The following is a 12,287-nucleotide window of genomic DNA, read 5'->3' on the forward strand; positions in this document are numbered from 1 at the left end:
CTGTAGGAGTTGTAGGCCTTGGCCAAGTCTTCACAGCCTCAATTTTCTGAATATCCACTCGGATGCTATCATTTGAAATGACATGACCCAAAAATGTCACAGAATTCAACCAAAACTCGTACTTTGAAAATTTCGCATACAATTTTCGAGTTCAAAGAATTCCACGAACAATACGTAAATGGTCTGCATGTTCTGATTCTGTGCGAGAGTACACTAGAATATCATCAATGAAACACTATTACGAATAGATCCAAGAGAGGTCTAAATACATTATTCATCAAATTCATAAATACTGCCAGAGCATTGGTTAACCCAAATGACATCACCCCAAATTCATAATGGTCGTATCTCGTTCTGAAGGCTGTCTTGGGAATGTCTTGGGAATATCTTGGAAAACCACTTCGCACCCTGTAATTGATCAAACAAATCATCAATCCTTGGGAGGGGATATTTGTTCTTGATCATCACTTTATTCAACTGCCTGTAGTCAATACACATCCGTAAAGAACCATCTTTCTTTCGCACAAATAGGATTGTTGCTCCCCACGGTGATGAACTGGGTCTAATAAACCCCTTCTCAAGAAAATCCTTCAATTGTGCCTTTAGCTCTTTCAATTCTGCCGGAGCCATTCGTTAAGGAGGGATAGAAATGGGCTTGGTGTCCGGAAACACATCAATGGCGAAATCAATCTCTCTTTCCGGAGGAAGGCCTGGAAGTTCATCTGGGAATACATCCGGAAACTCATTCACCACCGGGACGGATTGGAGAGTTGGCGACTTTGCTTCGGTGTCATGAACTCGTACTAGATGATAAATATAGTCTTTAGCTATCATTTTTCTTGCCTTAAGGTAGGAAATAAACCTACTCCTTGGGGATGCTGTATTACCCTTCCATTCAAGCACGGGTCCTCCCGAAAATTGAAATCGAACCACTTTCATACGACAATCAACATTAGCATAACATGAGGCCAACCAATGCATGCCCATAATTACATCGAAATCTAGCATTTCCAGCTCAACTAAATTAACTTCAGTCTGACGATCACATATCACAATCACAATCACATAATTTTTGTAGACTTGTCTAACTATCACGGGACTACCAACCGGAGTAGATACTTCAAAAGGTTTAATTGGCTCAGGTCTCACCCCAATACGAGTGGCAATATACGGAGTGATATAAGATAACATCGAACCTGGATCAATCAACGCGTAAACATCATGAGAGAAAATAGATAATATACCTGTAACCACATCTGGAGAAGACTCGAGATCCTGGCGTCCAACTAAAGCATAGATACGGGGCGAGGTACCACCTGAACTGGACGCCTCCCCTATGCCTCTACCTCGGCATGCTGGAATCTGGGGAGTCTGCCCTGTCGGGCGCACAGAAGAAGAACCCGCCGCTGATCCTATGGGCTGGACTCCACATCTACCGTACCTCGTAGGACAATCACGCATGACGTGCCCCGTCTGTCCACAAACATAACAAGCATCTGTAGCTTGGCGACACGGCCCCGAATGTAACTTTTTGCACTGACTACATCGTGGAACCGGTGGTCTCCTCTGGCTATAATCGCCCCCAAACTGGGAACCTGAAGCTCTCGAGCTCTGACCTTGCCCTGAATGAATAGAGCGATCAAATCTTCATCCTGCAAATCGTGGAGGTGCACTAGTCGCCGACTGGCCTGAATATCCGGAATATGACTGCCTCGATCCCCTTCTATAGTCACTATCGGTACCCATAGATCTGGCCCTCTTACTCTACCCCCTATCGGTATCACGCTCACCTCTCTGTGGACGTTGTTGCTCTTCTAAGTTCTGGGCATGGGCCTGAATGCGGGAAATATCCACCCCATCTTGCAAGGAAGCCATCAAGCAGTCCTTGAATAAATGTGTCCCTAAGCCACTCACAAATCTATGCACTCTATCTCCCATGTCGGTCATCATAGTCGGAGCATATCTAGCCAATGAATTAAACTGAAGGCTATATTTCCGGGCACTCATATTTTCTTGCTTCAAATTTAAAAATCTATCCGCTCTAGCTCGACGGACTTCGGGTGGCAACTAGTGGCGGATGAAGGCATCTACAAATTCTTGCCAAACCGGATGTGGTGTATTCTCTTTTCTTGATGATATTCAATTATTATACCATAAGACCGCCACATCCTGGAGTCTATAAGATGCTAGCTCCACAGACTCAGTTTCGGAGGCATGAATAATCTTCAATGTTCTCAACATTTCATCGATAAAACCTTGCGGGTCTTCATTCGGCTTTGACCCGAAAAACTCCGGAGGATTCAAACTCATGAAATCACGGGCTCTAGTACTAACTGCCCTGCCACTTGAACTCGAACTCTGCCGGTGTGCTTGGGTGGCAACCAACTGTGTCAAGAGATGGATAGCCTCGGTCATTTGTTGACCCGAAGTAGCCGGGGGAGGGACTGGAGGCATAGGAGCTGGGACCGAAGCCCCTTCTTGTTCTCCTAGGCTAGGTGGAGTAGGAGAGGTACTAGATGGAGCCTCATTATGTGATTCACCCTCTTCTGCATTCATTGGTGGCTCCCTTTCTACCCGTCTTTTCATCGTAGTCTTGCCCTTCTGGGCGGCTGTAGCTTTTGCCTTTGGCGGCATCTCTGAAATCATAACACAATATTAGGGAGGAGAAAATCTTATAGCATGGCTCTATCGCACGATCTCATAAGAAGAAGAATGGTCATTTTTCCTAAATGCCCTGTAGCCTCCTGTTTATTAGTGTGGCGCACAACACACCATAAACAAGACTCTACTAGACACGGCTCGTAGACACTTCCTAGGACTGAACTGCTCGGATACCACTTTTGTCACGACCCGACTAAGGGCCATGACGGGTACCCGGGGCTAACCACCGAGCACCACTCATAATACTCGTAGTCATACTCATTCTGTGGTCATTCGTTGATAGCCTGCTTATAATCATAGGGAAACCGTTTCCATTTGAAACATAATTATTGTTATATACATAAGCCCTCTGGCTATCAAAATAATAATAATACATATAGACACATGGGAAGAATCGTGAGACTATACTACCCACACATGCGTATCTACGAGCCTCTACTAGAGTACTAGACATATGGACGGGACAGGACCACGTCGTGCCCAAAATAGATATATACACAAAATCATAAGCAATGGCATCTCCGGAACAATGAAGTGCTCTCAAGTCTGCTGATAGCTCCTATGAGTCTGGATCACCTCCCTATCTACATGTAGGCATGAACACAACGTCCAAAGAAAAAGACGTAGTACGAGCATTGTCCTGAGTATGTAAGGCTTAAATAAAATGAGCATAATAAAGAAATCCTGAAACATAAGGTGAAAACACAACCTGCTTAGCCTTTAAAGTAAATGCATTTTAAACATATCACATACATCAACCTATCACGTATATAATTCCTCATTTACCCGCGTCCGGGTACCATCATACGCCGCCCACTGATAACGTCCAAATCCACCCTATTAATTAGAATGAGCACGGTCGTATGCAAATATAATTTACCCAACTATGAGTCGGGGTCGAATCCCACAGAGAACAATATATAGGCGATTAGGAAAAGTAGGAATTATCACCAATAATAGCTATGCCAAACAATAGATAATATTTTGATTTTTTTCGGAGAAAATTATAACTAATGGAAAAATGTAAACTAACCTAGAAATCAAGTAAAATGATCAATGGCCACAAGCATGGATACAAGGGAAACTACGCTCAAGTAACGATCCAATGTACTTCATGATTTACAAATAATGGTGAGTTTATATTACTTAGCCTCGGATAATGACTCTAAATTAGCTTCTTCCGAAGACTAACTAGACTACCTAATTGAATATCCCTAAAGCAATTAGGAGCATTAAGAACACCTGAATATGACTACAAGTGGTGTCGTCTATCCCTAGGTCGATTTCCATTAGATGAGGGTTAACGCCCCAAATTCTTGTTAATTAATCTTTCTCAATCCCGAGTTTGCCTCTTCCAAGTTTAAATCGAAATAAATGGGCAAGTCTTAGGGTTAGCTACTCCCTTAAGAATCATTCAAAATGAGAATAATTAAAGAAACAATAACCCACTTCATTAGGAATAAAATCATTCAACACATAAGCAAAACAAGAGATTCAATCCAAACTTAAAAAATGTATACTTCCATAAACAAGGTTCAAGTATTAAAATGAAATACTACACACATAAATATTCAATACAAAACAAGGAATTGAAGAAAGGATTAGGAAATATCTCATTAAAGTGCTTCTAATCTTCTCCTCCAATGGTGTTGGTGATGAAACCCTAGCCTCCAAGTTTATGTGTTATGCCAAAGATGATAATGTTTTTGCCCTAAGCCTCTCTTTTATGCCCCATATTTCAGATTTGCAATTCTGCCTGTTTTTGCGAATCTGTCCCGTTTTTGCAAAACTGTCCAGTTTTGACAGTTTTGCAAATCTGTCCAATTTGGCCTCCTTTTGACTTTATTTTCACTTGGTTTCTTCCGATCACTTCTAAATTATATAAATCCTGTAAAATAGATGTAAATGATATTAAATGCACTATTTTCTCAAGCAAACATAGCAAAAATATAAGATTAAAGAAGAGATAAGTTGGTAAAATACCAACTTATCACCCACTAGTGGTGTCATGTCCGGCCCTCTAGGCACGGTAAAATCACAAGCAGCCCGCATTAGCGATGACATGCCATCTAGGCGCGGTATAATCACAAGCAGCCCGCATTAGCGGTGACATGTCCGGCTATCTAGGGGCGGTATAATCACAAGCAGCTCGCATTAGCGGTGGCATGTCCGGCCATCTAGGCGCAGTATAATCGTATCATCGCGTACATTACATAAACTCATCATGAAACATACATTAGAGTCCCAAGATAATCTATAACCATATCGGGGTGACGTAAGGTCGAGAACCCCCGATTCTATTATGGGGAAATCATAATCGTCGTACCTCACCTTGAAGGAACTAGTATCATAAGGTGGGTCTAGCAATAATAATTATTGTCATATCATAGGCTTTGGAATCTCTATATGATGTTGACTCATATTCCCTAGAATGTAAGAAAATCATGGAAAGAAAAAGGGAATTCATTTCATGAGAACCATGCCTTAGAAGGAAGGGACTAGCCTTTCATACCTTAATGATTCGTTAACTCTATCACTTGGATGCTTCTCTCCAATGCTCACGTTTCTACCTTCAAGGAAATTTGTACCAAAATTAGATAATCGAAGACATACTTATGCTTAACTAAAGCTAACGAAAATCGATTAACATCTTCCTTTATTTCGATAAATTCCTCCACATAATAATAGTAATGATGATAATAATAATTCCCAATATCACAACAACAACCACCATATCTTAATCCACAATTTCATCAAGCTAGACATTATCAATCCCAACATTCCCTATCACTCCTTTATAACCCTAGCTATGGTACTATCTGTGTCCATCCTTATACAATGCCTCTACAACATCTTTACCACAATTCATAGCAAGATTGCACTCATTACATATCAAGAACCATGATTCAAGTCAAGTCATGATTTAAAAAAATATCTTTGTTTTCATACTTGCACCTCATGTTCCCTTTTTCTCCATAATTCAAGTCTTTTAACCCTTCAATAGTTTAAATAACATGGAACAATCATAAAATTTACCTTAATCACTTGGAAATAAGCCTTGAGTTACTCCACTCCATTAGAATGAAATCCTCCACTTTCATGCCAAAGAAATTCTTGCCCTTCACAAACCCTAATAAGCTTCCTAGTATTTGAATCTCTTAATTCTTGGCTTTGATCTTGGCTTTTTGGTATAGATTGTTATGAAAATGGAGGGAGGGTTTTTGGAGGGTTCTAGAGAGATATAGAATCTGCTTTTTTTATGGAAAATAATGAAATAAAACGTGGGTTCTTATATTTATAGACAGGGCTGGAAACTTCCAGATCGGCGGGTTGAAGAGCAGGGTCGACGGCTCGTCGACATGTCGACGTGCGCCGACGAATCGCCACTTGAAATGTCTGAGTTCTGAACCCTGTCGACGGCTCGTCGATGTGGCCGTCAATGCTGACTGGTTTCAGCAGTTGCCTGAACTGCTTCGCTTTGCTCCGATTCGATTCGTTTCACATCCCACTCCCCTGTAATGTCATGGATGCCTACTTATATTCTTGTACACATACAATGTAAAATATCTCGTAAGTAAAGCTCTGGTGCGGACTACCGAACCGAGGGTATACACCACCAATAAGCCGAAATTTCCTTGAAATAAAATGGAAGGTGTAACATAAAAGGTATCCAATTGTTTCTATGATTGCAAGAGATATTCTTGCAATTCTTATTTCTACAGTTGCATCTGAATCGGCTTTTAGCACCGAAGTTCTTTGTCTGCAAAGATAATAGAAGCTCTTATTTGCACTCAACAATAACTCCGGTCAGTTCCTAAAGAATGCACCATTGAAGATCTCATAGAGGAAATTCAAAAGCTTGAATTAGTTGGAAAAGGTAACTTTATACAGTTAACTCTTGCGAATATCTTTATGTCGCTGAATTACTTAATGCTTTAAATGTTTAATTTTTTTCTTTCAGAATATCCAGATATTGTTTTGAGCATTGATTAGCTTGGACACGGATGCTAGAACCAGTGTTGAACCAATCCTTACTTCATAGCTTTGGACTCCAATCCTTACTTTATAGCTTCTTGGGGGCACTCATACCATGTTGTTAGATTTTGTTTTGTTGCAAAGATGCTACTTAAGGCTCTTCTTTGAGTAGTATGGAATAATTAATATGTGCTTCTTGTTAGGTTTTATCTTGCTATAGCAATACGTGCAATTTTTGTTGCTTGAACCAAGTAGTTGTTTGCGTACTTTTTTTGCGATTACGATGATACTGAATCTGATAAAGCAGCTATAATTCAGTTAAAAGGCCCGACCCATTCTGCATTGTTTGACACTAAAGTTCCTGCTATTTGTGTTGTCAACCAGGTTGTACTTATTCATTTCCTTCAACTTCTATTGGATTTCCAGATGTGATTAAAGTTGTTATTTTTTTTTATAATTTTTGTTGTACTTGTGAAAGTTTAAACTCTTAGCAAAACTTTGTTAGATCGAGGAAGCAAGAAGAAAACATTTATGTGATTGTTGAGCAACAATTCTCAACAAGATTTATATAAAAGCAGAGTCTGTTCCTCTCATGAGCAAGTGTAAAATGCTGCAATATCTGTCTATAAGATTTTCTTTCACATTTACTGTGTGCCTTTTGCTTGGATATGCATTAGCCCTACTGTCCGTTGTGGCATGTCCTGGTCCTTAAAGAAAAGAAAGTGCAGCCCTTATTTTTCTAGAGAGAACTGCAGCTTCCAAGAAAGATTTTTGAATTTCACTAATGGTTTTGTCTATATACAGAAGAAAATTATTGTTTTATCTTTTCACTTGAAAGAGGGTATAAAAGAACTAGACAAGTTTATTGGATTTGTTCTTTCGTGCCTTAGACAAGTTTATTGCATTGACTATGTTTCTTTTGAGCCGAGGGTCTATCAGAAACAGCCCCTCTACCCAGGGGCGGAATCAGAATATTTGATAAGGGGGTTCAAGAAAATTAAAAAATAAACACGCGAAGAAATCAAACAAACACAATTCTCTATTGAAAGTGCAAGTATATTACTCTTTAAGCCGAGGTTGACAAGGACCTCTCCTAAGGTATTCTCTTCGAATGACATCACGATGATTTGGATGAAAGTCCAAGATTTGAGTTCTTTCACCCGGATCATGCTTTAAAGAATTCAAATCAAATTCCTGAGAAGAAAGCAATGGTACTTCTGAGTGATTGACATTTTCTTCTAGATTAGGTTGATCATGAGAGTCCAAACTTGATTTTGAAACTTTGGTAAAATAATTCTTCACTGACTTTTGAGACTGAATTATAATAAAAAAATTAGTTAGAATTAAAGACACAATGTCAATCTTAAAAGCCAATAAAATAAAGCCTATTTAAGAACATCTAACTGTGAGAATAAAAACTCAATCTTGTATATAGCAAATAGCAATACAGCAAAAAACAATTAGTAACCTTAACTCCTTAAGTTGTTAAGCATATCCCATTTCAAAAACTCTAGCAAATGTCTCAATAAGCGAGAAAACAATTTAACCACAATCCAACACACATAAAAGGGAATTGATTACTAAATAAAAATCTACACTTTGATTCTTTTATTAGCTAAAAACAAATATCTAGAAGACCAATTTTGCAAACAAACAACATTTAAAAATTAAAACAATCAAGACTTGGGGTTCATGGATGGAAAATGGATCAGCTACCCATTTCACAAAATGGGTTGATTAACAACTAACAAGAAACAATAATGGATTTATTGTGATTTTGAGTATGGTTAAAATAAAAAGAGGGAAAAAAAAGAAATACCTTAGAATTGGAAGCCATGGGCCAAGAAGAAATGACAGAGACACAGAGAAGGAGGCGCAGCGCAGTAGTAACAAATGAGCAATGTTAACACTTCTGAAATTAGGGATTCTATATCCCAACCAAATCAACACCAAATCAACTGCAAAGAGGACCAAGTTTTACAAAGGAGACGACTCATATGGAGACAGATAATCAATGAAGAAACAGGATTTGGGATTATTGGAGAGAGGAGTTGTTTTGCTTTTCATGTCCCCCTTTTCCCGTTTGGATGAAAAAAGTAAAAAAAATGTGTCATTGCCGAGATTCGAACCCGCGACCGCGAGCTCAATCTCAGGCGCCTTATCCACTAGTCCACAATCTCCATTTGTTAAGGGGATGCAAAAATAATATTTGTACATGAATAAAAAAATTGGCAGTATATATATAGTGCAATTTTTCGACGAAGGGGGTTCGGTTGCCACCCCTCGCACCCCTGTAGCTCCGCCCCTGCCTCTACCCCATAAAGGTAAAGGTAAGGTCTGCGTACATCATATTCTCTCTAGACCCCACTTGTGGGATTACACTGTGTATGTTGTTGCTAAGGCTGGCCAGTGGGCCGGGACAGCCCGATCCCGCCCCGCCCCGGCCCATCCCGAATCCCGACCCGGCCCACCCTGTTTCGTTGGGGAAAGAGGGGATGGGGATTGGAGCTTGGCGGGCTCGAACTCGAGATGGGCCTAGAGGTTGTCCCGTGTGACCCGACCCCGCTAGGCCCGCTCCAGTCTCGACCCGCCCCAACCCCGACCCATCCCGCCCCGGCCCATTACATTTTTAAAGTGTAAAATTAATTATGGGGTGAGGGAGGTTCGAACACATGACCTTAAACCCCTCACCTGCACTTTAACCAACTGGGCTACAATGCCTTTTGCTAAGCAAAGTACATACAATAATAAAGTAGTTAACACAAGTTTTTTTTTTTTTTTTTTTTAAATTCTGTTACAAAATAGCTGTTGCACAAACAGCCATTTGCAATTATACCCGTTGGCAACGGCTATAATCCGTCACCTTGGCCCCCCAAACACTCCCCAAAATCCCCCTACCCCCTTAATATTTAATTTTAACCCCTAAGTTAGTATATTTACATTTTAACCCAATTTCCAACTATAAATACCTTTTCTTCTTCTCATTTTTTTCACAAAATTTCCTACCATCTCTCCAATCTCTCTCTCTCTCTCTCTCTCTCTCTCTCTCTCTCTCTCTCTCTATAATTCTAAATTGCAAACTAAATATTATTTTTTATTTGTTCATTGCTTTCAAATATCAAAAATTGGGAGTGAAGTTAGCAACTAGATTGAAGATCATCGAGTAACGTTTCAATTTTCAAGTTCAATTACACCTCGACGATACGTCGGCGTTTGGTACACTCGTTTCATCTTTTAATTTTGTTTACGTACTTAATTTTCTCAAGTTGAACCCTTTATTTACATAATTATAATGGAACGAGGTGGTCGTTTTACTAGTAGGGGTAAGGGTATATCTTCTAGTAATCCTATTCCTAATTATGATGATTTCACTCACGTAGATGAAACTGATCTTTATAATATTGATGTTAATGCAAATGTGCGATCATTAAATCACGAGGTTTTATCTGCAGCTTTTCCAACTACTGAACTTGATGATGATTTAGAAAATGAATTAGAAGATAATTTAGATGACACACCCACTAGTACAGCTCCACCTCAGGCTCAGACGCAATCTCAAGTTGGAACTGGAACCCCTCCTATTCCCCCTAGTATGAGAAGAGGCCCAACACAACGAAAATTAAAATCACCTGCATGGGATTTTTTTGAAAGGGACATTCCTAATCAGGTAGCTATTTGTAAAATTTGCGGCGAACCTTATAAGTTTAAAAGTGGAAAAGGTCAAGGTGGGACAGGGGGTTTAATGAGACACGTGGAAAGAGAACATAAAGACAGGTATAACCAATACATGGCTAAAATTTCGGGTGTGCCTTCTGAGTCGGGACAGAGTTCACATAGTGTTCATAACCAAGTACAGGGTCGAATTAACCCAATGACTGGGGGAATTATAGGTCCGAAATATGATAAACACAAAGATCGGGAAAATTTAGCAAAATTAGTTGCTGTGGAGGGTTTGCCTTTTTCGTTTCCTTCCTCCCTGGTTTTATTCATTATATCCGAGAAACATATAACCCTGTTTTTAATGGTTTTCCTAGATCAACTGTTAGAAGAGATGTTTTTAAATTTGCGCATGAATATCAACAATATTTACGTTATGCATTGTATCATTTTGAGGGTAAAGTGGCTATCACCTCTGACATAGGTCGTAGTACTAATGGTAACGATTATTTAACCGTTACATGTCATTGGATTGATCAAAATTGGTTTATGCAAAAACGTGTTATAGCATATAGATATATTGATGAAAGGCACACTGGAAATTTTATTTCAAGAAATATTCATGAAGTTAGTGAATATTATGCAATTAATGATAAAATTATGACTATTTCATTAGATAATGCTTCTAGTAATTCTAAAGCTATAGACACTTTAAAAACTCGATGGACTCCATCTTTTCCCCATATTTTTCATGTTAGATGTGCATGTCATATTTATAATTTAGTTGTAAAAGATGGCTTAAAACTTTTTAGCTGTATTCTTGATAAAGTAAAATTTGCTATCAACTTTGTTTTTAAAGGTAATAAAATACAAAGACGTAAAGAGTTTAAAAAAACATGTGTGGATTGTGAATTACCTTTTAGGAGAATTCCAGAAGAAGTTGCAACTAGGTGGAATTCTTTGTATGAACAATTAGTTGTTGCTCACGAGTATAGAAGGCCTTTAACTTTAGTATTTAACGCCCATAATCAAAATCCTTCTGATATGCTTGTAGATGATGATTGGGAACAAATTTGGGAACTTATTGTATTCTTAGAGAAATTTTTTCTAGCTACTAAGGAATTTTCTGGTGTTTATTATCCTACGATTTCCTCTATGTTATTTTATATAGCTCTAATATCTTTGTTATTTAATGAATATAAGAAAAAACCAATTTACATCCAAGCTGTTACGAAAATGATTGAAAAATTTAAAAAATATTTTTTTCCTATTCCCACTATTTATTTTATTGGTGCTGTATTAAATCCTACTATTAAAGTTGATGGTTGTAGTGCCCTTGTTGAAACAATTTATGAATGCCTAGAAATACCTGAAACGGAATTACCAACTAAGGAATATGTTATCGCTGGCATACAACCACAATGCTAAGCTATGTATATGTATTACCAAGAGGAAAGTGCAAATAATCAACCTGCTTCTGTACCTTCTTCTTCTGAAGTTCAACCTTATAAAAAACATGCTATTTCTACTTCAAGTATTCAAGGCCTTCGAAATAGAATGTATAGCGGTTCAAGTGCTTCACAAGTTAGCGAGTTTGATGTTTATGTTTTGCAGGGTGTTGTACCGTTCGAATCAATTACTGATGAAAATGGACGTGAAGACTTGCTGAAATACTGGAGGGAGAATCAAAAGACATTTCCGACTCTATCAAAGATGGCCCGAGATGTGTTGAATATTCAAGCGTCATCTACAGCTTCTGAAAGCGCTTTTAGTGCTGGAAGATTTCAAATAGGAGAGCATAGACACTCATTGGCGGGAGACAGTTTGGAAATTGCAGTTTTATTTAGAGATTGGATTAGAGCGGAGCGTAGAAGGTGCGGTCAACCAGAGATCAATGAAGAAGATGACTACAATTACAACGCAATCTTATCCGAGGGAGCAGGAAGTGACGTTGAAGACTTTAACCAACAAATCTCAATTCCGACTGAAGATCC

General features: G+C 38.9%; 1 long non-coding RNA gene across 1 annotated transcript; it reads right to left on the reverse strand.

The window, feature by feature from the left end:
- Nucleotides 1–7,657: 7,657 nt before the first annotated feature.
- Nucleotides 7,658–8,720, reverse strand: LOC132642662 (uncharacterized). The gene is made up of 2 exons (XR_009583290.1): nt 8,456–8,720; nt 7,658–7,950 (listed from the first exon to the last, which is right to left on the reverse strand). It is a non-coding gene; the product is annotated as an uncharacterized LOC132642662 (long non-coding RNA).
- Between the last annotated feature and the right edge of the window lie 3,567 nt (nt 8,721–12,287).

Source organism: Lycium barbarum, chromosome 5 (assembly GCF_019175385.1).
Source record: "Lycium barbarum isolate Lr01 chromosome 5, ASM1917538v2, whole genome shotgun sequence".
NCBI lineage: Eukaryota > Viridiplantae > Streptophyta > Magnoliopsida > Solanales > Solanaceae > Lycium > Lycium barbarum.